The sequence below is a fragment of the Tympanuchus pallidicinctus genome, unplaced genomic scaffold (assembly GCF_026119805.1).
Source record: "Tympanuchus pallidicinctus isolate F22 unplaced genomic scaffold, pur_lepc_1.0 scaffold1, whole genome shotgun sequence".
NCBI classification, from domain to species: Eukaryota; Metazoa; Chordata; class Aves; order Galliformes; family Phasianidae; genus Tympanuchus; species Tympanuchus pallidicinctus.
The window spans coordinates 90464079-90479305 of NW_026294618.1; the positions used below are offsets into that span (position 1 = coordinate 90464079).

At 37.1% G+C, this 15227-nt stretch overlaps 1 long non-coding RNA gene across 3 annotated transcripts in view; it reads left to right on the plus strand.

Moving 5' to 3' along the window:
- Nucleotides 1-645: 645 nt before the first annotated feature.
- LOC128087271 (uncharacterized) overlaps nt 646-15227 on the plus strand; it is a 75396-nt gene continuing 60814 nt past the window's right edge. For all 3 annotated transcript variants that reach the window (XR_008209753.1, XR_008209759.1, XR_008209744.1), the window contains exon 1: nt 646-800. This is a non-coding gene — a long non-coding RNA (uncharacterized LOC128087271). The remainder of the gene's footprint in view (nt 801-15227) is intronic.

Sequence of the window (15227 nt, forward strand, 5' to 3'; positions counted from 1 at the left end):
GAGTCACTTTTGCTTCCTAGCCAGAACAATTAAACTTCTTGTATAAAACATGACCTGAAGCCTGCCCTTCACCACATCATCCCTCCTCAAACTCCCAGAGGTCGGTTCTGACATTTAACAGCTCACAAATTTAGTTTCTTAGCTCCTGAGGCCAACTGTGTGTCTTTTAAAACCAAAGTTCTGTTACTGGCATTCATGTGTGTGCATGTACTGTATGTGTACCTGAACATACATAGCAAGCATGTGGGTTGTATGTTTGCTTTCAGCCTATTCAATTTAACAAATGTATTTTTATCATCATGTAGAGGTAACGCCTTTGTCTGTTTTTTTGTATATCTGCTACAAGTTGTCAAGGTACATATTATCATACTGAGCACCCTTTCACTGCTTCAGGATAGAAGCCTATCATATGATACTGCACAAAATGGATGATATGCATAAGTTTAAAAAAAAAATAAATAGTTAACACATTCTGCAATTTGGTGCTTCTTTATTGCTCACAGCTGAGTAGTTTAGGGTGAGAGTTTTCTTTTTAAGTTGTTATTGATCTCTTGCCATATCATGCTAACAATTCCCTAAAAACATTAGCTCATTTCTACTCCACTCTTAAAGATTAGCTCATCTGAACTATGTACTTTGGTGTATAGGTGCTGAGTGCTAAACACAACTTAATTTTTCATTTTTAGAAGACATTCTTAACGATAACAGCTACTTAATTAGTTTGATCTTCTGAGCAATTTATCACAGTCTGTGTATTGGGATACAAACAAGGTCATTGTATGACAGGTTCAATTGGAGAGGTGAGTAGGAGAGAATTTTATTATTTATGTGTATTTCCCCCCCTATGATTTCTTCAATTCTCTAGAATGCTTCTTTATTTTTTTTGTAGCAGCAGAAGTGCAAGAATTTCCTTATGGTAACAGTCCTAATTCAAAACTGAGTAATTTGCAGCAAGTAAAGAGAATGTGCCTTTTCCTTAGCTGCTCTACTCCTTTCAAAGAAACTCTCCAGTGCCTGAAAGAACCATTAGTTATTTTGGGGACTTGATAAGGCCCAAGTGAAATTGAAGTTACTGATAAGGGTTTTTCCTAAGTTTATTCTTCCAAATCAGCTTCTTTTTGTTATGTGAAAACTATAGAGCTAAGCTTCCCTAGTGCAAATCTTTCGTGAAATCTAATTTTATGATATTAAAAGAAAGTTATTATAAAATAATTATTTCATATTTTAAAAATCCCACCCAAAAACAGATTGCACTTTTTTCCTAAGCTTACAAGGACCTTCTGTCTCCACTCTGTCACACCCTTAACCATCAGCCTATCAGCATGGGTAAATGCATGGAAAAGAAGCCCCTGTGAAGTCACAGAGGTTCATCTGTATGGGTTCATTTTCAAGGTGTTAAAGAAGACTACCTTTATTTCTTCTGACTTATATGCTGAGAACGTTATTTTCTAAGCAAACAAATAACAAACTCAGACATAGCGATGTAATAAGTTATATTATGTTTCTGCTAGCCAGATTTTACAAGCTGGCCACTAAGGTCCTGTAAAATTAAAGCAACAGCTCATCACAGAACTTTGCAGCATGCGAGAACATAGAGATGGAGAAGCCCAATTAGGTCATCCACTCCAGCCCACCCTTAACCTCTGCCAATGATACAAACTTCCATGGTGTTCTCATTTTATCATAGCCCAAGGAAAATGAATTCCATCTCATATAAAAGAAAGAATGTAGGGTCAAACATCGAGACAGAGTACAGGCTATGCTTACAATAGCCAACACAATTCTCCCTAACTGACTTCCATCCAAAAGGAAAAAAAGCCATCCCAAATCATCCAAGCAGCTGAACACTTAAGTAATGGGCTATTTTAGTCATCTTGTGAAAATTGCTGACATCAGCAAACAGTTACTCTTAGATTTGAATGGCATGATCTGTGACCTGGTGTTCCCTTCTTGCAGTTATAATCATGTTATGGCACTGAAGTCAATGCTGTTTCTATGCTGTCTGATGGGAAAGAAAATTGCTTTTTTATTTTCTTCCACAGACAGCAGATTTTTTTAAATTATTATTTAATTTCAAGAATACCAGACTTTCTCATGCCTCCTGTAAACCAGTATCTCACAATTTCCTATTCCTTTTAATTTTGACAGAGTTAGTTCTGACTGCTTGCTTTTGAGGCTATTACTTTGGAGAACCCTGTCTTTGATTTTCTGTGATCTTCAAAATCTAATTAGCAGTCTTCCAGAATTGTTGAAATCACATAACTGAATTGCCAGATGAAATCGTTCAGCACCTCAACAAACACAATAATTGGAATCTGCACAAATCTGAGTCCCTCTCCTTCATTTTCTGAGTAAGAAGACGCTTTATGTGTCTGCAGCAGATGCTTGGGTCTGTATGTCATCTTTAAGGGCATTTTTCCAAGAAAGAAGAATATTGTGGAGTGGTATACAACCTTACCTCAAGTAATAAAGTGTTTGCATGGTGCTGTGATGTAGAGGGCAAGAAGGGGAAAAATAAACGAACAAGCTGGTACCTCTCCTTGTGTTTATAATACCATGGTTAAAACTGAACTATAGTGTGTTGGTCAGCATAAATATCAGGTGGTTGCATTTACAGAGGCCAGAGAGCCACTAACTTTTATCATAGCCATGAAGAAATGTTTATGAAGTCTCCATAGCTCCTGTTATGTGTAGTAAGACAGTGATCAGAATGCTTCCAACAAAGCTCCTCTTCTCTATTTTGCTTCAGACGTACATCAAGTGAAATTTGACTCCCATTTTCCAAAAACTCACGTTATGTTAAATGAATATACACGCGCTCTACTTCAAGATACATGGTAAAACTAATGCTCTTAAATTAATGTGTTTTACCTGTATTTGTATATATGTTACAAATTAGCTGTTATTTTTAATGGCTCATTATAATTTTATATAAACTATAACCCCATTCAGTGTCAGAGAGGAGTCTGATCCTAAATGGTTTTATAATCTGGGAATATATTTAAATAAGTGTGCAAGTTTAGAGTTTTATTTCATTTATAATTGAATTGATTTACTAGCAAAACAAAGCTAAAAGGTGAAGTGTTAATTCATTTTTAATTCTTTTTTTTTTTTTTAGTAAAATAATACTTCAGTCCCATGGTTTACTGTATAATGCACAATGCGTAGCAAAAACAAAAAACAAACACACTGCAGTAGGAAGTTATATAGGAATTTGCTTCCCATAGTTAATGCTTTAGGTGGTCATAGAAAAACCTCTCTATCTATTGAACACATTTCCATAGTTAGCTAGCCCTTGACTTACTAGACAAAATAAAACAGATAATAGAAAAAAAAGTCCAAAACCATGCAACTACTGCCTACCATGGAAAGACTGTTCTTTCCTTTGTCAGCTAAATATGGCTCCCTCGTGTAATTTATCACTTTAAGAGAATACCTTCTTTGTTAGAGTCAAGGCGCTCAAACATGACATCTGTGGTGATGTGTGTGGGATGAACTGATATGAGTTATTCACTAGGAACTGCAGAGCTTTTAAAGAAGTAGTGGTGTTTTCTTGTTCACAGAGGTAAAAAGCAGGAGCAAAACAGATGGCAGAGAAAAGTCTGGAAGGTCTATGTAGGTCATTCTGAAAGTAATGCATCCTCGTTGTTTCCATGGAATGTGCAACAGATATAAAGAGCACAATAGTACTGTAAGTGAGCTTGATTCTTCATGGTCTAGACTAACTTGGTAGTTGCTGCCTTTGTCTGTACATAATGTCCTTTACTCTTCATCTAGAACTGAAGTAATCAGAAGGCTGAAGTAGTAATTAATAATTGAGTAGTGAGTAGTGATTTAACTACTGATAACTATTTTTCCAGCTATTACTGAATGCTATAAATGGAATGTAAATTTCTCCCAAAACTGTGTGAAATATTTGCACGTTGTAGCTGGTAATGGGTATGATGTTATTATTTGAGGATTCATAAAAAGATACTTTGAAGTTTTCTCGTCCATTGGTCTAAATACAAACATTTCTTAGAGAAATGTGTAGCAATAGAATGAATTATATCACCTAGTACTAAGGACTGAATTATGACTGAGCTACATTATGACTGATTTACATTAGGACTGAAATATATCACCTTATATTATGTCAACTGGAACATGACCATAAACAGATTGCCAGCTAACATAGGGTAAAAAGTACACGACAATTGTCTGCAATTTTTGCATATATTACTTGAATTTGCAGTGCATCTTTGAAATGCTTCCTTTATGCATAACATATGCTGACAGTGTGTTTTATGGTCCCTTTTTATTTTAGGACTTGAATTTCCAGGATGAATGTTAACAGGTATTTCAAGCCCCACTGTAAAAACTCTTCCACAGATGAGTAACAAATGTCTCTACCTACAGACATAAAGCTACTTGGTTATGGAAGAGAAAGGACTGAACTCATTGCCAAAGCAACTCTTGCTTGTAAAACCTGTGGAAGGGTGGTCTGTGGCAGTAGATTGGAAACACAGGGAGTATTTCTGAGGGTTTATTCAGACAACAGGCTTCTTGAGAAGCCTCATTTAGTCTACAGAACCTGCATAGGGAAACAGGGACTCTTTCTCACTTACTGCCTTTAGATCCTTAACAGTACAAACAACGATTGTTCCTTGGCTACATTTCACTAGGACAGAGGAGAGTCACTTTAGATCATAGGTGCTTTATACACATTATGAATCTGGTCAAGGACAACAAGGTTGCTCCCATACACTAAGATAACAGAAAGATATTTTGGAACTGGATAGAAATACTTAGGTTTTGCTTACTATTTATTGCTCAGCGTTGTGCAGTGTTAAAAAACAGTGATAGAAGGACTATCTCAAGCACAGAGAACCTTTGTAACAGTAAAAGAACTGCTGATCTCATCTGAAAATATGGGTATGATGCTTTCAGAAGTTTTACTAACACCTTTGTGCTGCTCTGCTTGGTACTATATGGGGCCTTCTGCTACCTACCATATGCCCCTTTCCCTACAGAGCTACAATGAATGAAGTAGGGAATGTGTGTTGTTTGTGAATGATGGTGAAAACACATCTTTGGCAGGGACCCTCCTATAACATATTATATACAATTTTAAAAAACAAAGGAGTAAAAGAGAGAAAATGAAGGAAAATGTACCCATTTTATCCCCCTCTGTTCTCCTAAGATTTGGCATTACCATATGGGATCTTGTTTTGCAGGGCTTTGGATCAGTATCAAGGATTTCGTTTCTTCAGTTTTAAGAACTTTTCATCACTTTTTCCTTCTAGCCTGAAAATGCAACCTTAAATACTTTACCAGGGAATGCTTCTGTGTTTGAAAAATAATTTTACTCTGTGCCAGCATCTGCAATTGAAATCAGTGTCAATCCTGATTCAGTTCTGACTCCCACAGACAAATATTCATTTTCACCAAGAATTATCTTTGTGCATGTGTACACCTATTGCATAGAGCTGAAGAAAGAAAAAGGAATTCTGTTATTCGTGTGCACCCTTCTACTGTTCGCCCTTTCTCTGATTCCCTCCATGCCCCATAAGGCACAAAGGCAGAAGAATATGGTCGATCACAAGGTGTCTGACTAACAGATAGGGTGAAAATCACAGCCTTGGATTACTCAGAGATGAATACAGAATATTAACTAATTAATAGGGAGGGGGAGAGATCTAGTAAATGACTACTATGATTATTGTGCAACAGATAAGAATGTGCAGGACTGCAGTGTGTGGGAAGCTGGAATACAAAATTTACCCTTCTGGGTTAGGACAGCACTGGGTTAAGATGAGTATTCTGCTAGTCATCTTCAATGAGTGCTGCACCTGGATAATGTGAGAAACCACAACAACAAACCCACCCATGTGCAGCTCTTAAGGAGAGAGCTGAAGGTGAAACTCCTTCCTGATCTCCAAGTGAAGAATGAAATCTATCTTCATTTCTTCTGTCTCAGAAAGTATTATGATATGAAACAATCTACTTCGAATTCTGTGCTTAACTAAGGTACTATTTACACCCCAGTGTTTCTTACTCCAACAGTTACTCAGTGTAAAGCTGATTTTATTTGGCATTGATTTTATATTTAAAACTGTATGTATCTCACAAAACCAGTGTTCAAACTGATTCATGAGCCTTGCTGGATTTGGATGACCCCTAAAGATATTACTGCTCATTGTCATCCTGTGTACTTATGAACTGGTAGTTGCCAAATCCATCTTAGAAGAGCAGGACAAGTAGTGTTTATCTGCTAGTTACAGTTGCTGGTCAGTATATTAGTAAAATTCAGACCATTCACTTTACTCTCTTGGTTGGCAGTAAGGAAACGAACACATTGCACTGCCTATTCTGTTATTCCTGCTGCAGTTTCAGTATCCTACAACAGTGTAGATGAGTGTGGTACTATTTTTGCATGGATCCTAGGTAGGCAACTTCATGCCTGTGATTCTTCTTCTTTCTTTCTTTTGAATTTCCACTTGATAATTTATAGAGATGTCTGAGCTTTTAAGCTACTTCAGTGGCAGCATGTAATAGCCCAAAGTTTTGGATTCACACAAATTACACAGAAAATTCTGTGTGACTTTATGACATTGCACTATTACAAAGTCTGCAACAACATTATATATTTGTGGTGTGAAAATATCTTGGCTAAAATCGGCTACTTTCTGATAAATTTTGCTACTCTGAGGGTAACAATTCTTTTAGCTCTTCTCATCTTGTTAATATAGTGCTCAACTTTCTGTACGATTTGTATAATTTTATATATGACTGTTTATGCTTAAGCTTTAGTGGGGAAAAAAAAAGTAGTACTGGCACTCAAATTTTATCCTCTGGGGTTTTTGAAAGCTATATAATTGATTATTTAGTGTGCAGAAATATTTCTTCTGTGTATAAGGTAATTTATAACCTTAGCTTTAAACAAATCTGGGACCTAGTTGAGGCTTCCACTTGAGTGGCTGATTAAACAAAAGACGGAAACGGTGACAGCTACTGTATAATGGATTTCTGTGATGAATTTCCAGATGATTGATCACTTGTCCAAAAACTTTTGAACTTCAAATATTTTCAAACATTGTCATGTCTAAGCTGTAACTTAGCCTGAATATCTGTGAACAAGAGGTGGCAAGAGCCTAGCAACAGCAGTAGTGAAATATACCCTGAAATAATTTTGCGGGATTACATGCATGTTATTTTTATCAGTTCATCAATTCTAATTTTCAGTCAGGAGTTAAATAATTAGTTGTCATCAGACTGATTTCTATATGGGCCTGAACTCAGAGTCAACAGGAGTGTTTTTTTTCCATTGGCTTCAATGGGATTTGATCAGACTTTAAAAGGAAAACCTTTCCATAGTCCTTTTCCCCTAAGGACATAGGTGTTTGCTAGGGCAAACTCCTAACAAATTCTCAATTGCTCTAAAACACAGTCAGCAATCTGAGACCATGAGAGAACATTTGTTTATTACTTGTATTTCATACAGACTAGCATTTTCTATTGAAGAAAACAAGTTGATTTCCTGTTTTGAAAATTGAACTCTGCATTCTTCAGTAAGTGGATGCAGGAGATGTTCCTTGCTACTACACAATCTTTTTTTTAATGTCAATCCTGCTTTTTTCCTTTCTTTTTCTTTTCCCTTCTTTTTCTTCTTTCTTCTTTTCTTAATATTTGTTCAGATGTTTACATAAGAATGAAGCTGCTTTTTTTTTTTTTTGGAGGCCCTTGGAAGAATAGTAGGGTTACCAGAAATTAACAATGTTAAGCAAGGACCATTAGGTAGAGGAAGGATTTGAGAACAGGTTGCTCCCAGTCCGGACTTAACAGCCACTATCAATCATAAACACTGTGTCACGCTGGGAGAATGTGTGTTCACAGTGACACTGCAGAAAACAATCTTGCCTCAGTTAGTATCCTTACACTTCAATTAACAATTCACCTGAATAACTGTGACATTCTTCCAGCACTTGATACTTGATCCCAAATCATAGTGGAAATTTTGCTGTTGCTTTTTTATAGGTGAAACTGAAAAGTTCCTTTTCTATTAAGAGCTTTTTCTAGAGGTTGGGTAAGGATGTGAAAAATGTAGTTGATATGCAAGCATATCTTCCAAAAAAAAAAAAAAAAAAAAGTTGATAAAGTTTACCGAGTGCTGGAATCTAATCAAGTTAAACTAAATGGAAATAAGCAAAGTACAGAAACAGTGGACAGGAGCCAGTAGTTCATACCCCTGTGAGTGGTGCCTCTGAAGTCCACATTCTAATTTATTCTTGGTATAGTTCCATGGGTAAATCCTCACTCTTGGGAATTCTCTGTGGGTTGCAGGTTCCAAGTCTCTATCAATAATGAAAGCTGAATTGCAAATCAGGAAAATACACAGTGAGAACAGGAAGAATCTGCTGTTACTTATACCTGTTAAGAGATGGAAACTTCCAAAGGCAGAGCATATCAGTAGCTGCAAGACATAAAAGTATGTTGGTTATTAAATGGGTAGACAATATAGGACCCTTGCAATGTTAGGGAGTGCTATTGAAAGGGTATTCATAACTTTTTATTTTCATTGCAAAATCAGTAAATCTCAACTGCATTCTTCTCCTCTTCTGCTTTATCCCATTCGCTTGTGTTTAAATAAACCTCAGTATTGCATTGTTTTGGTGCCACTGATAAGATTTCAGCATAGTATCCATTCATTATAAAAAGGCAACTTTCTATTGTGTTGTTAAATTTATATTCACAGGCTTAAAACTGTATTCTTTATTCCTTCCCCCTTTCCCCAATAGATTAATATCTTTAACAGGTGCCATTACATTATCAAAGAAATAGTGACAGATTTTCTTAAATTTTTAAGTGCTTATCTTTAGAGAGCAAGTCATGTACTTCGGAATCCTTTAATGTGTCACAGTGACATCCTGACTTCCAGCTAGCAGTTAAAATGTCCTCATTTCAACGTATGATTTTTTCTCTCTGGAAAGAATGTAGTGGCAAATACAAAGCAGTACATTTTTTTTTTTTTAATTTCTCATCTTGATTATTTATATCCAAAATGGATGCTTAATTGAGAAAGAAAACAAGACATAATTCCTGCTCCAGTGAACTTGCATCTAATATATCATCATTGTTTTTAACAGAGATGAATGCTGCAGAGAAAAAAGAAGAATAATCTGTGTAGATTTGGGGTCAGCTAGGCATTCTCGGGAATCATTTTCCATGTTATTCAGCCAGTAGAGCACTTACCATATATGTTCATAATATTTACATACCATACTGTTCTTAGTTGTAAAAGCTCAAGGTCATATTGTCACACGCCTTGGAGGATTAGTGGGAAAGTTACTCACTTGTAGCCTGGTGCCTGCTTGTCTGCGTGCACATTGCAAAACAAAAGGAAATCCCCTTCAATTCAACCTATGCCAAGGGCACTCCTTCCTAACCTTAAGAGAGAAGGTCGGATTGGTGTAAGACTACTGACTCTAGGATTTATTAAAGTTTCAGTAAGTACTCCAAAAAGAATAAATTCATATTAAAAGAAATATTGTCAGAAGTACCTTGAAGACTTAGGAGTACAAATCCCGAGAGTAAAGGATTTATGAACCCGGGCTGCATAGGTTATATTTTTCATAAGAGCATCCTGGGAAGCTTCGTAATGCCTTGCCTCTCCCACTTTCTTCACATCATGAAGAGGTTCAAATGCATCCGGCACAGGCTCTCCCACGCGCCTGCAAGCACTCAGGTTTGCAGCTCTGCTGGTGAGCCTAGCGGTAAGCAGCCTGGAAACTGTCTGTGCGGATGGGAGGACACTGGGAGGTGCAAGGCAAAGCTGGCAGCTGCTTCAGGGGTCTGACCTTCCAGTTTTGCACATGGGCTTTGGTGTTGTTTTCCTAGGTGTCCCAGCAACTTCAGCTCTGCCTTCTGATATAAGTGAGGAAAAAGTGTTAAAGAGCATTAGGAAGGTCATGTTGCCACTGTTATAACCACTGTTATTGCATGTGTTCCTGCGCTCTGTTTGTTTGCTATTGCCAGACACCTTGTTTTCCTGTCAGTATTATCACAAGCTATCAAAAAACTTTATAAATTTGTAACCAGTCTTCTGCACATCAATATTTCCACATCCATTCAAGTTCTAGAAATTTGACATACTTAAATTGTTTTTCCTCTCTGAAAGCTTACAGCTGCCTTTGATTTTGTTCAAGGCTGACAAGAAAGCAAATACCATTTCCCTTCCCTTTTTGCTGATGATGATATTGCTTATCTGCATTTCTTTCTTAGATAGTTCCCCAGCAATACCTTTGTGATAAAAGATGAAAAACATGAAGAAGTCACCTCAGAATTGCTGCAGATTTTCTCAGCCCTGAAAGAGAATTGAAACAACTTCACATCAGCGAAGCTGACTGTGATGCTGCCAAATAGAAATTATTATAAAGCCTTTAGCTGTTAGCATAACAAAATAGATTTTAGATTAATGTTACCCAAAGCAGCCTTTAATGGAAAAAAAAAAAAAGCCACACCCTGCTATGTCTCTGAATTTAAGGGATGCAAAAAAACAACGATAAGAGAGACCACACAATTATGTACAGAGCACAGTGTTCCAAAAGTTTCACAAATAAGGGCATGGAAGAGCAAATCCTGTTGATAGTTCTCATAAGTAAAAGATGACTTCATTTATTATTTTAACAAATGGCATTCTCTGATTCGAGTAATTAATACATATGTTGAAAGACTCAGCTCAGGACACCCCACTAAAGGCTTATGTTTTTTGCACATTAACTGTAAATTTCATTATGAATGAAGGAAAAATAAAATGTATGGATTTTTGAACATCATAAATGATCATGTGCCCCATTAAAACTGTATATTTTGTATGCTTTTTCTTCCCTGCTAAAACATGTCCTTACAGTGACCTTAAGCTATGCAATGTCCCTGTAGGACAACACCATAAAGAGGCCGCTAAGTTGTAGATTAATTTGCTATCTGCTAGTAAATATTAATCTACTGTCATTAAAATGGGAGCAGAATGCCCACATCTGTGTCAGAGTCAGACCTTTGGAGACCATGTTAATGTTTTCAGTGAAACTGTGTGATAAGGAGCTGTCAGGATCACAGGAACTCTTACATTTGTGCTATTCTGAGCTTCTCTGCTGATGCTGAGTTAGCAGTTAATGTGAACATTAGCCAGTGTACTACCTGTAGCTCTTATACTTTTCCCTCTTGCCTTTAACCTGCAACTATCTGTAAACAAATTTGGGAAATGGAAATTCCCTCCAAGCTTCTTGGCATCATCCTCTTTTTTGCTTTTTTTCTTTCACATCTTCATACGTTCTTTCCTTATGCAGTTTGATCTGAGAAACCCTTTTTAATTAGACTATTGTGATCTGATCACCACAAGGGCAAGGAAGGAATTTTTTCCTGGAGGGCAGCACTGCAGAATTAGCCCAGAGGGATTATGCTTCACTTGTTTTTACTTTCCACTCGCAAATCTGATGTTGGATGTGTAATGCAAGACTTCATGGACCAGTGATATGAGCTGATAAGGCAAATCCTCTGCTCCTATTTACCTGCATATGGCTGGGATTTTACTTGAATCATTAAAACATACACTAAATTGAGTAGTGTATGAGGAATCTTGAATGCTTAGTGTTATTTATTTATTTTTTATTTTTTAACTGAAGCCCTTAATTAGTGCTCAAAAGGATTGCTAGAATAGTATTAGTCAGATCAACTGGATAAAGGCAATGTAGCAATAAAGGAGAAGCCCATCTTCAGAACTGAAGAACCTGATGAAATAAAAGCCAATTTCCAGGCAGCTGTGAAATGGACAGAAGAGTCTTTGTAGCCTGTAGCCACCACCTCCTGCACAGGACAGTCTCAGAACATTTCTGAATCATCTTTGGTATTTATAGGAGCCAAAGGCTGATAAAGAGATCAGTTGGTTTCCCCAGAGCCTTGTAGGGGACTTCTATAATCTCTTGATTTGATCTCTTTAAGGATTCTAACTCTGATGAGGAACCCTGGTGAAAGGACAGACTTTGTAGCTGCCTTTTCCATGCATTTAATATTAGTAATAACAATAATAATAATAAAAGACCACCAATGACAAAAACTAACATCCTTTCATTTAAAGTGAAAAGTTTATAAGTTGATTTACAGAAACATTCCATTGGAAGAAAGAAAAATGAAAAAAGTCTGCTGATGAATAGGAGCTTGTAGTCTCAAAGTAAAGTCAGGCCAATAGTAATTTATTTGGAATATTTGAAATCCTCCCACGTGTATGAATTTTGTTAGGCATAGGCTTAAGTATGCTTACTTGCTGTCCTTCAAACAAATGTAGTCACACAGTTAAAAAGGTTGAGAAATTCAGACCTAATCAGGAGACTGAATGAAACAGAGTTGAAATCTGATTTCCAGTGAAAATCGCCTAAACAATTCCTCTACTTAACTGTGGCATCTGTGTGCCTAAACCCTTTACATAGCTCTGTAAATCTCAAGACATTATATGCATGAGTGGGGAACTGTGCAAGTCTGTGTGCTTGCAACTCTGAGCCCACAAAACTGGAGACTATTTCTCATCTACATAGAGTAGAATATGTTATCTAGAGCCTGGCCCTGCTACTATGCATCATATTTTTATACGTTTTATTTTTCAGTAGCCTCAAGCTTATAAGTGTTCTGCTAAATTGTTGTCAGTAAGAATTTTGTAGAAGACAAGAGAAAAGAGGATAGTGTTTCAAAATAATGCTTGGGAAGAATTTCATTATTCCCTGAATATGAACAATGGCAGTCATCCAGTTTTCACAAAATCCCATCACTCAAGCCATTTTTTTACTACCAAGTATGTAAGAGACTGGACTGAACATACTCTCATTTAAAGTTCTGCTGTAGTATCATCTCAGGCACAGGCAGAAAATTAAAGATGGAGAAGCCTGTAATAGTAAATGGTTTGACTGGAGGAGGTGACTGCAACTGAACATCTGTAGACTTCACAAAAATGTAGGTGGATCTCACAGACTAAATAAATTCCATCATATCAACCATTACGAGCTTTGTAGAATGAATCTGCAATGGATCTTTCAGAGTAAGTACAGTGTATTTTATTAATGAGGGAAGATTTTTTTCCTGCAGTATAATAGTTAGAGGAGGCCTACAACTGTGCTCAGGAACTGAGGGATTGCTTATGGGCTTCAGTTTCATTTAATATAGAAAGAGTTCCACCCAACATGGATACTCTCTTGATCTGGATGGGAGGGGATGCATAAATCTCACATGAGAAGGTATGCATACAATACCAGCACTGTGTAGCTCTCTGAGTAGTGGAGGCCATGTCATCGTTTGCAAATGATCAATCAGTGCTGTTTCCTACTCTAGTTCTTACTAAAATACAATCAGGAAAAAAAAAAAATTGAAGTGCAAGTCAGAAACGCTGAGAAAAACTGGCTTATAAAATATAGAAATTGCACCAAAAAATAAATAACATCACTCACAAAGCCCCTTCATTTAACTTCATTTAACCTGTGAGAATAACTTCAAGCCTCTTTCTCTTCCCTCCCCTCTCTCCGCCTTTTCTCTGGCTGCAGTTCACATAGCAGAAATGCTATACAAGAAGGAGCTCTTTGCAGAAACATAGAACGAAGGGTTGATTGAGGGCATCAAAACAAGGATTAAAGCAGAAACTCTCACACTCAAAGCAGGGGACAATTATTTGGTGTCCTACAGCATGGCAGGTTTACCTATGGCAAAAAAAGCTATCAAAAGCTATGGCTATTAAAATGCTATTTGTTGTAACTAGCTGTTTACCATTTGCTATTGCCTTTTAAGACTGAGTGCATAATTACTCTCATAATCTCTGCTTGATCATTTAGAACCACTATTGCGTATTGCTGCACTTCAATAATTTTCAAAGGCTGGTAGCTTATTTTCTAGGATTGTGCTTGTAGGGAAGAGAAAGAAACAAAGTTGAGCTGCTGTGTCCTCCCTTGAGAGAATGCCTTCAGGAGCACTTCTACTCCAGAGATAACTTCCCTCACCTGTGCCTATATTGACATTCCCAGTGCAGGCAGCCTTTCAGTGTTTCTACCTGATTATTCCATATTATGAAAATGTTTAAAAATATGCCTACCACTAAAACTTCCAGTAAGACTTTAGCATTCATTTTACAAAGGTAAAAGGAGCAGAAAGTGAAAGGAAGGGATGTCCTACATGCCACTTCCACAACTGGTGAGCATCGCTTCCTATTAACTAGACTCTGGGTACAGAAACTCATCATTAATAACATTTTTCACTGGCTGCTATGAAGAAGCACGTTAAAGAAAGAGAAAATGAAGGCTCTGAACACTATTTAGGAATTCTCCCGAGAGGAACAGAGAGAACCAGCATGAATAACTGCTAGCAACTTTCTCATTAATTAAAATTGGACAAGCAGCTGGCAGCTGAAAGGGGGAGCTGTAGGTGGGGGAATCCTGTGGTTTACCACTGCATTCCTTACATTCGTAAAAGCTATGGAATATTTCACTGTAGGCCCGCCAGAAATGTCAATGGAAATGTGAATTAAAAGAAAGAGCTGTCTGAAGGTGACAGAGATATTGGATATGGCCCAGACTAAAATATATGAAAATTTAGTGACATATATGAAGCAGCTTCTGGAAAGAACTTTTATTCTGCTGAAAAATGATATGATTCAAGAGATGCTGTAGTCTGCAAGATGAACCTATCTGGGCAAGAAACTCATTTCAGAGAAGAGGTAGAATAAATTTTTCCCGTGTCATCTCTCTGAGCCCAAACACTGTGCCAAGGGTTTTGGCCAGAACTACTCAGCATCTCTATAGGAGCTTTGCTGGGTTGCAGCATGCTGTATGGCAACTTTTTCTAGCCCTCTCATGAAAGGATCATAACACTTTTCATGAAAACATTCCTGCTCTGAAAACCAGTATTTGCCATCAGCCTTGTAATAGCATTGTACTTGTTCCTGGAAATGCCACCTCAGAAAATGACACGCTCATTCCTGAAGGAGGGTACCTTTTATTTTTTCTGATCTGTTCTCAGTCTTTGCTTTAAACTGTTGTGTGTACAGTTGAACCAAATGCACTGATTTCCTCTTGCAACTTGGTCCTTCTGCTGATACCCTTGGTCTTCTCTCCAAATTATCCCTAGTACAGTCATGGAAACACTTGGAAAGAATGTTATTATTGCTTCACAACCATGAGATTTTTTTCTATATGGGGTAGAATACAAACTTATTTCTT